Raw genomic sequence first — 1,470 nt, 5'->3', positions numbered from 1 at the left:
GCACACCTGGATAACTTAGTATCTACAGCAAAGTAGTATGATAGTAACGGTAATAGTGATAAAAGTAACGATAGCAGTTTTGTAGTAATTGTAACAGTAGCAACGGAAAAGTAAATAAGCAAAGCACAATATGTGAAAAGCTCGTAGGCATTGGATCAGTGATGGATAATTATGTCGGATGCGATTCCTCATGTAATAGTTATAACATAGGGTGACACAAAACTAGCTCCAGTTCATCAATGTAATATAGGCATGTATTCCGAATATAGTCATACGTGCTTATGGAAAAGAACTTGCATGACATCTTTTGTCCTACCCTCCCATGGCAGCGGGGTCCTAATGGAAACTAAGGGATATTAAGGCCTCCTTTTAATAGAGTACTGGACCAAAGCATTAGCACTTAGTGAATACATGAACTCCTCAAACTACGGTCATCACCGAGAAGTATCCCGATTATTGTTACTTCGGGGTTGTCGGATCATAACACATAATAGGTGACTATAGACTTGCAAGATAGGATCAAGAACTCACATATATTCATGAAAACATAATAGGTTCAGATCTGAAATCACTCGGGCCCTAGTGACAAGCATTAAGCATAGCAATGTCATAGCAACATCAATCTCAGAACATAGTGGATACTAGGGATCAAACCCTAACAAAACTAACTTGATTACATGGTAAATCTCATCCAACCCATCACCGTCCAGCAAGCCTACGATGGAATTACTCACGCACGGCGGTGAGCATCATGAAATTGGTGATGGAGGATGGTTGATGATGACGACGGCGATGAATCCCCCTCTCCGGAGCCCCGAACGGACTCCAGATCAGCCCTCCCAAGAGAGATTAGGGCTTGGCGGCAGCTCCGTATCATAAAACGCGATGAAACTTTCTCTCTGATTTTTTTCTCTGCGAAACGGAATATATAGAGTTGGAGTTGAGGTTGGTGGAGCTCCAGGGGGCCCACAAGGCAGGGGCGCGCCCAGGGGGAGGTGGCGCGGCCCCCACCCTCATGGACAGGGTGTGGGCCCCCTGGCCTTGATTCTTTCGCCAGTATTTTTTATATTTTCCAAAAGTTATCTCCGTGGATTTTTAGGTCATTTCGAGAACTTTTGTTTTCTGCACAAAATTAACACCGTGGCAGTTCTGCTGAAAACAGCGTCAGTCCGGGTTAGTTTCATTCAAATCATGCAAGTTAGAGTCCAAAACAAGGGCAAAAGTGTTTGGAAAAGTAGATACGTTGGAGACGTATCAACTCCCCCAAGCTTAAACCTTTGCTTGTCCTCAAGCAATTCAGTTGATAAACTGAAAGTGATAAAGAAAAACTTTTACAAACTCTGTTTGCTCTTGTTGTTGTAAATATGTAAAGCCAGCATTCAAGTTTTCAGCAAAGATTATGACTAACCATATTCACAATAACACTTAGGTCTCATGTTTACACATGTCAATGGCATAATCAACTAGCGA

This window comes from Triticum aestivum, chromosome 4D (assembly GCF_018294505.1).
Source record: "Triticum aestivum cultivar Chinese Spring chromosome 4D, IWGSC CS RefSeq v2.1, whole genome shotgun sequence".
NCBI classification, from domain to species: Eukaryota; Viridiplantae; Streptophyta; class Magnoliopsida; order Poales; family Poaceae; genus Triticum; species Triticum aestivum.
Note: the sequence above shows the minus strand (reverse complement) of the source record.